Source organism: Microtus pennsylvanicus, chromosome 9, assembly GCF_037038515.1.
Source record: "Microtus pennsylvanicus isolate mMicPen1 chromosome 9, mMicPen1.hap1, whole genome shotgun sequence".
In the NCBI taxonomy this organism is placed as follows: domain Eukaryota; kingdom Metazoa; phylum Chordata; class Mammalia; order Rodentia; family Cricetidae; genus Microtus; species Microtus pennsylvanicus.
In genome coordinates, this window is record NC_134587.1 from 37872193 (window position 1) to 37887103 (window position 14911).

General features: G+C 41.5%; 1 protein-coding gene across 2 annotated transcripts in view; it reads right to left on the reverse strand.

Moving 5' to 3' along the window:
- The window catches only part of Spopl (speckle type BTB/POZ protein like), a 56349-nt gene extending 43387 nt beyond the window's left edge, over window positions 1-12962 (reverse strand). For both annotated transcript variants that reach the window (XM_075985310.1, XM_075985311.1), the window contains exon 1: window positions 12727-12962. The gene's annotated coding sequence lies outside the window, so the exon portion shown is untranslated. The remainder of the gene's footprint in view (window positions 1-12726) is intronic.
- Between the last annotated feature and the right edge of the window lie 1949 nt (window positions 12963-14911).

The window sequence follows — 14911 nt, forward strand, 5'->3', positions numbered from 1 at the left end:
TCCCATGAAAAGTGGGTCATTCTCAGGACCTGAGGTCAGGCACCATAACTGTCAATGTAAAAACATAGTTCTCATCTTAAAGGGAATAAGCAACAGTCCACAGTGGCCAGTCTTTTCCTGGTGGTGGTGGGGGTGCTCCAGGGCCTTGCCTGGACAACTGCCCCTAGATGGAGCCCTGCAGGCAATACAGAGTGTCATATATCTGCCCCTTCAGACATGGCCATTCCTGTCAAGACCCTGCATGCAGGTAGACCTTCTTTAGGGGCAGAGAAGAGCTGACATACTGTGTGTTCCCAGTCTGGTGTTGTAGTTATGGATCCCTGGGCTGTCATACCTACCTGGCTAGAGGACTTGTTGGTCCCCATCTAAATTGATGTAGTTCTTGTGACTGTAGAAGTATCACTTGGAACCACAGGCCACCATCCTGGATTGGTTTGCACATCTGCAGGCCAAGGAGGCACTAGCACACCTTCTTAGCTATCATTATCCAAGTTCAGCTGTTGCTCCTCCATTTGATGACATGTGCAGTGGCTCTATGACATACCCTTCCCTGTCAGCTGCATGATGTTCCCACTCTCTGACAGGTACACACATAGAGGACCATGGCCTTGAAGTTGGAGAGGTTTTCTAGCAGGTGTCAGTTATGCGTGAAGCAGCTGATTCTGAAGGCATGGCCTGGATGAAGCTTGCTGATGAGCGTACATAGGCTAGCCACACCTATGGATCCTTAATCTACCTGAAGCTACACTTCATTCTGGAGGTTATGTTAACAGAAGCTGGTTCATGACTTCAACTCCCCCTTGGTCAACTGCCTAAGCTCACTGTGTGTGGGACACTGGTACCATATGGAACTGGACATGACTGAAAGGCAATGTGCATAAAAACAGGGCTAGTCTGCTTTTCTTCAATATCAGTTCTGTGATAAAACTCAGCTGTTTTCTTAGTAAAATAATTTGCTCACAAGCTACCTGACCATTTCCTTAATGCTTCTTCATGAATTACAAACTATACTGCAGTTAATCATACAATGATCAGTAAGGTTTTGCTCCATGCCTTAAACTTTATGTCTATAGATATTATTTCACTTGATCTTCTAAAAAAGTACTGTGAATGGGGGGGGGGGGGGTGAGAGATGATTCAGTGGGTAAGAGCATTTGTTGCTCTGTCAGATAAAGTGGATTAGATTTCCAGCACCCCACAACTGTCTTTAATACCTCCTAGAGCAGCAGGTTGCATGTGGTTTCAAGAGATTCATATATACAAAACACCCAAACACATAAAATGAAATATTAAAATATTAATGTAATCAATAAAAATTTGAATAAAGATATTTAAAAAGCCATGTGAAGAGCCAACTTCAGATAAGAAAAATTTAAATGCAAAAAATACCTGACATAATCTTACAGTATAGATTTTTTTTCTAAAACGTCAGGAAATCAGAAAATAAACTCATAATTTCTAGTTGAAAATATGACTACTTTTTCAATTTGAAGTTCCTTTTGATTACTATATTTTCATCTATATGCTTGGCATAATAAGTCAAATTTATTATTAACTAGACTTTAAATTAGGCCACTGCTAAAGAGTGACATACTTCGAAAAGCTATACATAATTTACTGCCTTCAAAAACAAAGCACAAAGTTAAACTACTCTTAAAAGAATAATTCAGAGAATATTATCAAAGATGAGATATTAGATTTAGTTTCAAAAGCAGTGTGGACTCTCTAAGCCTCACTTTCCTATTCATAAAAGGAGAATAATAAATTCAAAATTCTAGTGTGTTCAAGAGGAACACACACAAGATATTTACTAGAGTCTGGTACAGAGAAAGCACTTCTAGTCTTATTTGTGTATTAATATAAAACTCAAAAATAGAATTAACTTAGAAAACAGCATTATCAGGAACAATGAAAGAAAGAATTTTACTCAAATAAGGTTTTTAGGCTCATCCCTGCTTTTTTACTCTTTATCATTGGGCCCCCGTCTGTTTTTCTATTGGCTATTAACTTAGATGCTCTCATGGTGCTTATCTCTAACAGCTTTATCTACTTTTTAATCCATGAAGTGAAGGTCCTTGATACCAAAGCATTCTCCCAGGAATTACATAACCTGAGGGAACTTCATGGAACTATGGGATTGATTTATATCTCTATTGAGTTGTTGAATACCTCTATCAAAGCTCACTAAAGTGACTCTTATAAATCTATGTATATAACTTTGTTAACTTAAAATAACAAAGGGCTAGAGACTGTAGGGGAGATGCAACAGAGGAGGGTGAGTCTGCTGAGCATAAATAAATAAATAAGGCAGGTCCTAGGGGAAGATGCATTTAAAAAGTGGCCTCATGATATTGGGAGAAAAGACAGTGGAGCAGAGCGGTGCAGCGAGAGGAGGCTGGAGACTGGGCAGCAACCCAATGGGAGTGCAGCTGCAGCACACAAAGGAACATGTCATTGCAGTCTGATTGGTCCTCAGTCTGCCTGCAGGATCAGGCAAGCATGCCAGGCCTGCAGCATGGAGCCACCTTTTCTGCAGCTCATGGGGTTGCAAGCGCAATGGTTGTATCCAGTAAGTGTGTGGGGTGGCCAGTACCAAGGGCAAAGAGGTATGCAGCAAACCCGGAGTTCTCACAGATCTACTACTCCTCACACCTGCTGATTTTCAACCTACTAGCAACAAATTCCTTGGCCTTCTAAATCTCATCTACTTAACATGGTATCAATCTTTCTCATGTAAACTTGTTGGATAGCTTTACTAGCTCTGAAAATAAATCCTGCTTTACTGTTTTATAGCAGATTTAATCCTTTAATACCTTTCTACTAATACATCCCTGCTCTGTCACCAGTTTTTCTTACAATTATCTTCCTTATCAAACATGAAATCCACATGGTATCACTTCCAACTCTTTCTAGAGGGCATGCTTAACAATACATTCTTCTGTTCCATTACCATCACCTCCAGGTAAATCCTCTATTCCTCAAGATCACCACCTTTATTTGAACTGATGAATAAAGCACAAAAAGGCTCCAAAAAAAAAAAAGCCAGAAAAACAGATTTCAAGGAGTATAGATTTCATTAATTAGTGCTTTTTTAAACTCACAGCTGTCAAACGATCTGCTTCAAAGTAAAAGTATTACCAAATGATGAAATAACTAGTTGAAGAGATTATATTTAAATATCACAAGAGCTTTCAGACTATTCATAATGGTAGGTCCTAGACGAACATACCTATTGCAACTTAAATTGTAAAATTATTAATCCAATTCCAAGGCTGTTCTAGAGTCACTTTAACTGTTCACAGACCTATAAAGTAATAGCTCCATCATGCCACACAGATTTATTAAACAGAGCCAGTAAGCGCGCTCTAAGATGAATTGACCAGTTTTTCGATTCATATACCCTTCCACACTTGTGATGGCTGATCTCAGCTTTCAACTTCACAATATCTGGAATCAACTAAAAGTCAAGCAGCTGGATACATTTTTGAGAGTGTCTTCACTGAATTATTTGAGATGGGAAGACCTACCGAATCTGGATCATTTGAGATTAGAGTTCCACCTTAAATCTGGGCTACACATTCTAGTGGCAACACATGTAAAAGAACAAGTGAGAAGCTAAGTTTTGCTTCTAGCCTGCTTGGCCTCAATCTCACAGGTAAATTCATTCCTTAACTGGCATTAGAGCCTTCTTTGGGACTCCAATATAGTCTAGAGACCAGCTAAAACATTCAGCCTTGTGGACTAAGCAGCTAATCCTAGTCTTTATGTCAAGAGATGGCCACTGCTGGGCTAGCCAGACTAAAACCTGTAAGTCCCCTTTAAATATATATATTTATGCTATCCGTTCTGTTCCACTAGAGATGCCTGGATAATATCCGTAGTTGTCACTTACTCCTACCTGGCAATTAAAGAATAACACAAGCTACAAAAATATACTTTTTGTTAGAACTCAAAGAATCCAATAAAGGAAGCAGCATCAAATATATCTCCAATACCACTCATGGCAGGAATGAATTTGTGGCTCTTAATCCTCAGTGTTTGTCCAGGTTAGGTTTGCTGTTATTGCTGGTATTGACACATGCTACGGTCATCTGGCAAGAGGAACCTCGATTGAAAAAAATGCCTCCACTGAATTAGCTGTAGCCACATTTGTAAACATTTCCTTGATTACTGATTAATGTGGGAGGATCTAATATAGCCTATATTCAATAAGAGTTTAGACCTCCCACATCCAAAAATAAATACAAATATTACAGGCTATACCACTGCTCTTGGATGCCCACCAGACCCTCCTGGGAAGATACCGCACATTTTGATCTCAGGGCACACAGAGAATTCCAGTGGATACTGACTGGGAAGCGTCCTTCCTGATGGCTAACTTTCACAGTACAACAGGGTGCTACGTGCTGTGGGATGATCTTTCTGTATGCTGTGAATATGGATTGTTCCCACTGGTTAATGATAAAAGTTAACTGACCAATAGTCAACCAGGAGAAGTTTGGCAGAACAATCAAACTGAGAACTCAGATGAGAAGGGGTGGAATCAAGAGAGATGCCAGTCAGTCACCAAACAAGCAGGACGTGTTGAAAATGAGGTAAAAAGCCTTGAGTCACATGACAAAACATAAAAATATGGGTTAACTTAAATGTAAGAGTTAGCTAGTACTATGTCTGAGCTATTGGTGAAGCATTACTAATTAATTTAAACCTCTAAATGATTATTTGGAAGCGTCTATGGGACAAAGAGAGCAGAGAAACTGCCATTTACAGCTATGCATGCTGTTGGAAGAGAAATATCAACAGTCTTACCTATCTGTGAAGCCTAGAAGCTAAAATAACTACCTGCCTGGCATGATATGTACATGATACAATAGTGACATAAATATGTTAAGGTAAGCTTATAATATTCAATTGTTTTCTGATTCAATTTATGAACAGCTACCCAGGAGAAAATGCATACCTGGTACTGTAAATCTGGTCAAGAGCTCATGGCAAGAGAGCTCATGGGCCCTAGGAATGAACTTATGTGCTGGCTAGTATTATGTCAACTTGACACAAGCTATAGTCTTCTGAAAGGAGAGAACCTTAATTAAGAAAATTCTTCCAGAAGATCAGGCTCTAAACAGACAGACAGTCCTGTAGGGCACTGTGGGTAGGGACACCCCTGAGATGGTTTCCTGAGTTCTGTTAAAAAAAAAAAAAAGCAAGTTAAGCAAGTCATGAAGAGCAAGCCATTTAACAGCAACAACTTATGACCCCTTGCAATAGCTCCTGCCTCCATGTTTCTGCCCTCCCAGTCTGAGTTCCTGTCCTGGCTTCCCTCAATGGACTGTGATATGTAAGTCAAATAAACACTTTCATCCCCAAGCTGCTTTGATCATTGTGTTTCATCACAGCAATGATAACCCTAATTGAGACAACTTTCTTTCAAAATGGGCACAGCACCAAATTGCCCTCTGAATATATACCTCTAGAGCAACAGATCAATACAGCTCCCAGACCTCCTCAGAAAAGCTTAAGCAGGGAACCACTGAGCAAAGTGGGGTGAATATGAGCAAACTACACTGCATGAATGTATGAAATTATCAAAGAATAAAATATTAAATCAGTAAGAGTTTAACTATAATAGTCACAATCAAAAGATACATTGTAATATTTTGTGACTTTAATTCCATAACTCAATTAGAAAAGTTGTAGATGTACCAAAACAACCTTTAAAAAGAAAGCTATCGGCCAGGCAGTGGTGGTGCACGCCTTTAATCCCAGCACTCGAGAGGCAAAGGCAGGCAGATTTCTGTGAGTTCGAGGCCAGCCTGATCTACAAGAGCTAGTTCCAGGATAGGCTCCAAAGCTACAGACAAAACCTGTCCTGAAAAACCAAAAAAAAAAAAAAAAAGAAAGAAAGAGAAAAAGGAAAAAAATTTAAAAGTTATTAACAATGAATGAATATATAGTTGACCTCATATATTTGTGAAGTCAAAAAGTACAGACTAAAATGATATTTTTTAAGAAACAAACTGCATGTATACTGAACACACAAGGCTCAGAAACATTGTAAAAGATGAAGCAGAAAGATTATAAAAGCTAGCAAACTCAGAGAGTTTGATGTGAAATTCTCTCCCACAAGGTCAGCAGCTGTGCTCATGAAGTCTAAACACGAGCTGTGCAGGCACAACAACAGCCATGGTTAAGCATAAAGTGAAAAGACCACAAGGCCTCAGTCTGTACACACAACTGTAGATAACAAAGGAAAATAGGAGAAAAGTCTTCCAGAGGGAGACCAACTGACTATTCACTATCAAATGGCCAGCCCCGAAACATACATACAAGTAACATTATACACAGATGGGCAGATTATATTTAAGAGAGAAAGAGCGTGTGTGTGTGTGTGTGTGTGTGTGTGTGTGTGTGTGTGTGTGTGTATTCATGTAACAACAAAGAAAAGAGGGGTTTAAAGGGAGGAGAAAGAAATGATGTAATTATATTATAATCCTAAAAATAAAAGAAATAATAAAAAATAAATTAGAACAATTCTTTACAAACTCTTGGAAGATCCAACCTATCATAACCTTAATACTAAACCAAATCAGAACACTACATGAAAAGTACAAGTAAGTATTTGTCATAAACAGAAAATTCCCCAAAACAAAGTAGAAAAATCATAACCAACAGTAAATTGTCAGGTTCAAAAAAACTCCATTTCCTGGTGGCAAGACAAAAGCCAGCATTCCTCAGGAACTTGTGAAGCCAGTTCCCTCTACCAAAGGACCCATTAAAGTAATCACTGCCAAAAGGGGCACATAGCTATGGCATACCACACCTCTGTTGCCCTCCAGGTTCCCTCAGTATCACAAGTACCTGTTACACATTTCAAAGTCCATGCTAGCATCCCAGCTCTTCCCATAATCTCCCCTACCCCAAACTCCCCAGTTCACAGGCTTCCTTCCCCTCAGCTACTTATTCTCCCAAAGGTGGGGGAACATGCTTTCTAAATATGTTATTGTTCTACAGGTGTTATTAAAGGTGCTATTACCAGCACACTTTCAAGGTAGGGATGTATGCAACCTATGACAAGCAGAATTTGAGACAATGCTGAGGACAATATTGCTTTATGTATTTAGAGAAACTGCTTCACTGCCTCGTCCCTGAGTCCCTGGGACTGACAGTCTTCCCACCTCAGCCTCTTGGATGATGGAATTACAAGTGGGTGCCACCACATCTAGTCCTTTAAGTTTTAAATTTCGAGTTTTAGCTATGGAAAGTTCGGTTGCATATAATTATGTTACACAATTCAGATATTATTCCAGTAATTAAGAAATAATGACGACAACAACTCCAGAACATATGAAAAGCCCAATTGTTACTTACTTTGACCTACAGAACTAAAAAGCAGGAAGAACACAGGAACAGCAGATATTAAAAGTGATAATAAATTGCAAAAGGAAATTTCAAAAGTCACAACTTTATAACAAAATTTATGGAGACTACCTTAGATTAGAATAACACAGCGTTCCAGTAGCACATTATATAGAGCCTCTCTCTCGTTTTAAAGACAGTACTTCCATGTTTCTGTGAGCGGGCTCAGCAGTTTAGCGTACCTACAACCAAGCCTAACGACCTGAGTTCAATCCCTGGAACCTATGTGGAAGGAAGGAAATCACTCCCTCAATGTCCTCTGACCTCTACATATGCACCGTGGCAAGTACGTATGTATACACACACATACACACACACACACACACACACACACACACACAGTGGGGGTGAGGGCTGTAACAACAATTTAAAACCCATTTTACCGGGCATGCAATGATTGAACATATTCATTCACTGCATGAGAGACTAAAGTCCAAGGCGGGCCGGACCTACCAAAAGAGATTACCTCAAAACAATGTACATCTTAAGTACTTTTTCCTTCACATCACTGTTTTCCTTAACTGGGACCCTACTCAACCAAGGCTTTGCCAGCTACAGCGTTAATAACCTCTGCCTAGACATGCTGTCAAAACACCTGAAGGATTTCTTTACCCTTCTCAGCTCCTATGCTACCAACTCCACCTAAGCCCAATGGCTGATAAACACTCTGACCCAACACCACTCTTTTTCCAAGGCAACTCTAACAAAACTGCTCTGACAGCACTAGTCACATCAGAGTAACAAACATGCTTCTACCTCTCCACTGTTACCTGCCCTCCAAATTCTTAACTGCACACCTGATGTAGCTGATGGTGAGTCTTCTAAAAATGACTTTAAATTACTAAGGGGTAGGGAGTGCAGATATGTATATAATCCAAGTGTCACTTAAAAAAAATGGGCCTAAGCTCAGGAAGGAAAATATGGTTATAGATTCCCCCCCCCATGTGGTAACTTTGGCAATTAAAACAGAATTTAATCATCAAAATTTAGGGGCGGACTGACTGAAAATGTCAAAATTGTCTGCATGTTGCTAAAGCCAAAGTGTATTCTGTAGTTTTAACTGACTGCTCAGCTGCATTCTATTTGTTTCCTGGGGTCTGCAGAGATGGCTGAGGTTAGGCACATGTGCTGCTCTTGCAGAGGAGCTAGGTTCAGTTTCCAGCACTGACATGGTGGCTCACAACCATGTGTAACTCCACTGCCAGGAAAGCCAAGACCATCTTCTGTCCTCTGCAGGCACTGCATAGAGGCAATCATGCTACTAGTCATGGATACTTGCCTCTCAGGCTACACCCTTCTGGAGCCAGCCTTCTCCTCTCGAAGATCCCAAATCTAGTCTATAACCAAGTCCTCTCAATTTTGTCTTTCAAATATTTGAAAAATAAAAGCTACTTCAACTCTACTGTTGCCACCCTAAATCATTTCTTGTTCAAATTACTTTATCTTACTATATGGACTAGAAAGCAGCATCTTAGACATGCGCGATTCTAACAATGAGCTGCATCAAAAAACGATTACAGCTATATTCAAAGCCATTCCAAACATGTTCTTTGAACTACCAATACAACTACTCCACAAACTTTTAAAAACTTTAACAGCCATCTGACATACAAAAACATTGGTTCTATTGTGTTGCTGAAACAAGACAAAGAGCAAGAGAATCAAACACAAATGCCTTCCATATCTGGTCACACATACGGCCTCAGATAAACTGTCCCAGGTGCTCTCTACACAGCACTGCTCTATTTCCCTAACAACCTAAAGGAAACCTCAGCATCTAGATCCAATTTTTAAAACTAAGTGAGATATTCAGAAAGGTGAGACGCTTACCTACGGTAGCCAGCCCAAAGGGCTGCTAGCAAAGGATAACAGACTTCAAGTCATTCGTTGTCACTGCATAGCTTCCTCAACTACAGAAACAGTATTGTTTCAAGTTCCTATTTTGCAAAAAGGGAATGGTAGTCCCAGTCTAAATAATATGAGTTTGTGTATGACACAGTGCTCTATAAACATTAGTCACTGATCATTATCTTTAACATGACTACCAGTCCTCATTTCGATGGATCTGCTTACTTACTGCCACCTGTCAGTGCCACCCTAGAGGGTGGTGGCAGAGAGGTGGTCATCATCATCATCATCATTATTCTCTAACAGAGCATTCCTTATCCAATTCTCTACAGAAATTAAATCCCCAAAATTTGACTGCAATAACTATTTTGTTCTCAGAAGTAAACGTTCTCAGGAGTGGTATACAGCTAGTACCATGAAAGGTGCTTCGGAGATGAGTAATTCACTATATACTCTGCAAGACATTATAGTATTAAATTTTTGATTTTTGCTGGGACCATGGCCAAGGGCTTCAGTGTTTTCCAATGAGTGGCACACAACTGACGCTCATTAGACATTTTTAAAGGACTGAACCTTTAGAAAATAAATAGTGCTAAGCAAGAGATAGACACTGCATGCCAATATTCTCCATTCTCTCTGTTTAAAGCTTTAAAAGTCAGATTCTATATCAGTTATTTTCCTTCCAGTTGTGCTGCCTACATTATCTTAAAGCCAAAAATCAAATGCAAATGTGAGCAAACCAGGAAACTAATACTAGCAACAACTAAAGAGAAGGTAGGAGACAGAATCTGCATGTGCAAAACTTAGGACTGTTCTAGGCCAAGGCATAACTTTAGCAAAGCAGTGTCACCCAAAGCATAATGCACATTCCACAGGTAATACTAAACCATTTCAGGCACTACCTGGGAGAATATTGTTATTTCAAGTTATGTACTGTGCTGATTTGAATGAGAATCATGTGTTTGATGCTGGGTCCAGCTGGTAGTAGTGTTTTGGGAACTATGGAACCAACTATATATAGGTGGTTCAAGTGTTGCTGGAGGAAGCACATCATTGGGAAATGGCTTTGGGAGTTTCTAGCCTTGCCCCACTTCCAACCTGTTGCAAGATATTTGACTACACTGTAAATCAATGTGTTATTGTGATTATTTAATAAAAACCTAAACAACCAATATAGCTAGGCAGGGTGGATAAGCCAGATGTCCAGGCAAAGAGAGGAACTGGGGATGAACCTAGGAACACAGAGTACACGCTAGGAGACTAAGGACAAGTCGAAGGTACAAAATGAAAGGTAAAAAGCCACATGGTAGGACGCAGATTTAAAAATATGGGTTACGCTGAGCTGTAAGAGCTAGTTAGGAACAAGCCTAAGCTACAGGTTGAGCTGGCTGGCGGGACAAAGAAAGACTTGTTACGCCTACTCTTGCTCTCTCTGGTTTCTGTGTGAGGTAGATATGCATTATCTTGCCTTCTTGCTCACACTGCCTCCAATGATACCTTCCCCACCAGTATGGACTCTCCCTCAGACTATACACTAAAATAAATTCATTATGTTGCTTTTGGTAATGGCATTTTATCCCAGAAACACAAAAGAAACTAATACAAGTTCATATATATTTTTGTGTAATTAAAAGGGCAAATAGTTCAAATTTTTATTACTTAGGATAAAGAAGTGAATCAAAAATATCTTACATGATAGTTCACAGAAAGTAAACAAATACAGAAAAAAAATGCCACAACTTCGAGGTGAGTAAATTTGAGTAGTCAGGCAAGAGTCCGGGAACATGAATGCATGGAACAGGTGCAATGACAAGAGCTGCCATTCTTCTAAATGAAGGCAGAGCTTTACCGCGTGCAAAGCCATGAAGAAGACTACCAACCCTGCTCTGAGTGTTTAACCTGCGGCACTCAAGTCATCATGTAATTCTCCCATTGTGAAAAATCTGGTAGGTCACTTCGTTTGTTCTTGAAACACTAAAATTTTACACATTCCAAACAGATACGTAAAACAGGCACCCCAATTTTCCTATGCAAAAATAGGAAATGTAATGTTAAAACCATGCGTTTTTAAAGAAATATTAATTCACATAATAATGCAGTACAAATCATACACACATCAAAAAAATCTTAAGTAAAAACAATTAAGCAACTCTCTCTTTTTTGTTTGTTTGTTTGTTTGTTTTCGAGACAGGGATTCTCTGTGTAGCTGCTGCGGCTGTTAAGGAACTCAACCTCTAGACCAGGCTGGCCTTGAACTCACAGAGATCCGCCTGCCTCTGCCTCTCTGGGTGCTGGAAATATTACACCACCACCTGGGGCAACTCGCAATCAATTCTTACCTTCCTTTCCTACCATCAACTTAGCAACAATCCCATCAAGTGGGGCTAAGAAGTGATGATACAAGTACCATTTCCCAGGCACTTCCAAGTACTTTAGGTGCAGTAACTTCCGCAAGCACTACTACCACCGAAGAGTTTTATCACCATCTCCTTTACATTAAAGACTGGAGGAGTTAAATGCCTTTCTCTAACCCAGAACAGGGGTAGGGAGTTTGGCAATTCAACTACACTCTCTGAGCGCCTAACCACGAAGCAACACTTCTCTTAAGAATGATGGTAATAATAATCTAAAATATTCTGCCACTCTTATTATCCGGGGGGCGGGGTGATTTTCGGAGTATAAGCCTTTTGCCACTTCAGTTTCCAGCACAATAAACAGTGGATTCCAATTGCAGAGGAAAATAAGAAAAGCCTCCTAACGGGGCAAACTAAGCCCAGAATTATTCAGATGTAGATGAAATGTCAGAAACGTGGGAAGAATGGGCAGACAGCTTAACCATAGTAATCAGTCGTGGAAATAGTGGAGACGGCTTTTATTTCTACAGGGACCTTTAATTTCTTCGAGGGAGAAAATTCTAACATCCCTTTCCCTTGAGTTAGCACACAAACATACATTATACTTAAGAAGAGGGAGAATTAGGGGGAAGACAGCAGCCAAAGAAAAAAAAAAGGGGAAGACAAACTGTCGATATTTAAAACTTAGACCCTGAATCACGGGATTAGCCTGTCACGTCCTGGTAAATAAGAGCAGTTAGGGGCAAGTGTGGTTGGAGACGCACACTCCTGTGGTCTGGAGAACTGAAAAGACGCCCTAAAATGAGCTAACAGGGACGACAGTTTTCAGTACCCCTGCTAGAGGTGAGGGGGACAGGGGAAGACGACAGAGGGGCGCACCCGCTTGCTTCGGGAAGGGAAAGGATGCAGGTGAGGAGGGAGTTAGACGCGAGCAAAGGAGGACTTGCGGCACAGCAGCGGGCTCCGGGACGGCCAGGGACGTCCCGAGGAAGCAGAAGCGCCAGAGGGAGGGCCCCGGGGACAGGGCCGGAGGGCACCGGCCGCAGCGGCGGCGGCTGGCGCGGCGAGCGGAGCCGGCCAGGGATCGGGCAGCGGCAGCAGTACCTACCCGGACACGCGGGGCGGCGGGCGGACCCTCGCCGGGGGCCGAGGCTGAGGCGGCGGCGAGCTCCTGCAGCGGGCGCCCCGGCCAAGCCGCATCCTCCTCCCGGCCGCCCTCCTCGCTCTCACAGGCTGCGAAACTTCTAACCCACCGTAAACACGCTCGGCCACCGCCAGAGGCTGCGCTTAGCCCGAGCCCCCGCCCGGCCTTCGGGCTCGGGCGTCCAGTTTCCGGCCCGCTAGTCACCGGGGCGCCTGCGCCAAAGAGCCCTTCCTGCTCTGAGGCTGAGAACTTCCGGCGGCGGGTGTGTCTGCTTGCTGGGCTGCAGGCTTGAAACTGTTAGGCAGTTTGCTGCTACCCTCGCCCTCGCACCCCCTAGTAGAAAGCTTCCCCGGATGCCTCCTAACTCAGGAAGCGCCACCTAATAGGAAAACAGGAGGGCCCAGTGCCCTTTAGGATACACTGGGGTGTAACGTTTGCTTACCTCCCATTCTGAGCCCCAAACTCAGTCAGTACTAATAACTGAAAACTAAATCAGTGTGGGTAAATCTTTGAAGATAAATCCCTCTTTAGGTTGGAGGGATTGAAGGGAACTTTTCCATACAAGAGAGAAGTCTCTTTCTTCGAGACCAGTCAACAACTGGAGATTGAACCAAAATGAATTAAAATTGAGCAAATGTGTGCTTCATCTATTTAGCCATTTAGAGTTTAGAGAAATGGATGACACCAGGACATTTTAATGGGCAAACTTACATTGGTTACTCGTCTTGTTCCTACAACAAAATACCAGAAGAAAACAATGTAAAAACAAGGTAGCGGTGGGGGGTAATTTTACTTGCTCATGGTGAGATGATACAGTAAATCACGGCAATGAAGACATGGTGATGGAAGCTTGGGACAGCTGATCATATTGCAACCGCTGTGCAGAAGCAGAATGATGAATGTTGACTGTCAGGTCCCTTCTTTGTAGTCAGTCTCAGATCTACCAGAATGACAAATTTAACTATCACAGACCTACCCCTTGTTAACAGAATACCCAAGTGACAACAGCAATCTCATGCACCACAACAATCAGCAGTTATGGGAAGATAGTTATTGAGAGGTGAGGAAACAGGGATGTACAAAGAAAAAGACCTTTTGAAAAACCGGAGAGGCTTGGAAAGCCAAAATTCAGTCTTTTCTCGAGGGCTGGGTATTTTTAAGACTTCCTTACTTTGGTGGTTGGTTAGTTTGAAGACAAATAGGCTGGTTGATTGGTTCACAACTGTAGTATGACATGCCCTGAACTTGTTGACAATCCATCAACAGGGGGCTTACTGGTGGGAGACAAAAGCTTCAAGACTTATGTCTCAAGTCAAGATAATGAGGAAGAAATTGGCCAATTTGGAAATTTGGCATGTTTATGATCTAGTCAAGGCCTCTATGCCTATCTTTCTGCCTACCAGGAAGGCTGTCTAACCTCTGGTCTCTCATTACCGTCTCTCAGAGATGACCCTAGCTGTGTCTAACAGTTTGGGAGGCAATGATTGCTTAGCTGCTTTGAACTGACAAAGGGTTGACAATGTGGGGGCAGCAGTCAGAGTGACTCAGAGGAGGATCTATCTAAGGGAGCAGGATAAAACTTAACTGATGGTTGGGATCCAGAGTATAAGACAGCCATTTGGTGATGATGTGTCTATTTGGAACTTGCCCTAGGAGTGGGACACCATCTGTAACATACAAAAATGGAGACTTTGTAGTACTATATATCTACTGAGAGCACAGTTAGAAAAATAGCTGGGACAGTTTTGCCCTTAGGAGGGGAAGAGAACAAGCAAGAAAATCATCCCAAGAATTCTTAGAAGAATGTGTCATAGGTAACAATGACGATGAAGATTTCGCTGCCACCATTACCTACTGAATGATGTGTATACCTTGGAGGAGGCCTTTTGGCTAGTTAAGAAGTTCAAGAAGCCTTCCATCAACCATTTTAAATTTAGAAGTCAGCCTTTGAGTTTTCTCTATTATATACCTCAGGGAAACATTAAGAGGCAAGATTAGTGGAAAAAGTTCCTTGATATCATGATTAACATAAACTTTGTTTAGTGAGGTAAACTGTAACTGTATGACCAGCAAGGTAGTGCACCAGAGATCCCTCTAGGACTGATGGAGTGGATCCCAGTTGCCACTCTTCCTCAGGGTAAGTGCCTTG